Source organism: Rhagoletis pomonella, unplaced genomic scaffold, assembly GCF_013731165.1.
Source record: "Rhagoletis pomonella isolate Grant_MI unplaced genomic scaffold, Rhpom_1.0 Rhpom_scaffold_00002, whole genome shotgun sequence".
Taxonomy (NCBI): domain Eukaryota; kingdom Metazoa; phylum Arthropoda; class Insecta; order Diptera; family Tephritidae; genus Rhagoletis; species Rhagoletis pomonella.
Genome location: NW_023458556.1, coordinates 99,831,924 through 99,832,312, shown reverse-complemented (window position 1 = coordinate 99,832,312; position 389 = coordinate 99,831,924).

Genomic DNA, 389 nt, shown 5'->3' with positions numbered 1-389 from the left:
TATTATAAAAAGCGGTGTACAAATTCGAAATAAATTTAAAAGTTTTACATCCGAATTTTATAGAATCAAGCGAAGCAACAGCAAAAGTGGGGCAAAGCGGCAAACATGCGAACACTTTTAGCTTTTTGAAGAAATTTTTGGCCATCGTCCAGCATTGGAGGCACTCGACCTCGAGTGTTTGCCTGATATGTCACCGGGCATCCATCATGGCGAAGAAGAGGACTCAATTGTTAACGAAGACGACACCAGGGCAGAAAGCCAAAGCCCTGCCTGCAGAGAAAAATCGCACACTTTTGAAAGAGCAAGTATGTATTTAATGTATAATTTTTAGCAACTATTTAACCATTTATTTTGTGTTTTTTTTTTTTCTTTCAGAGAAGAGAAGTTAT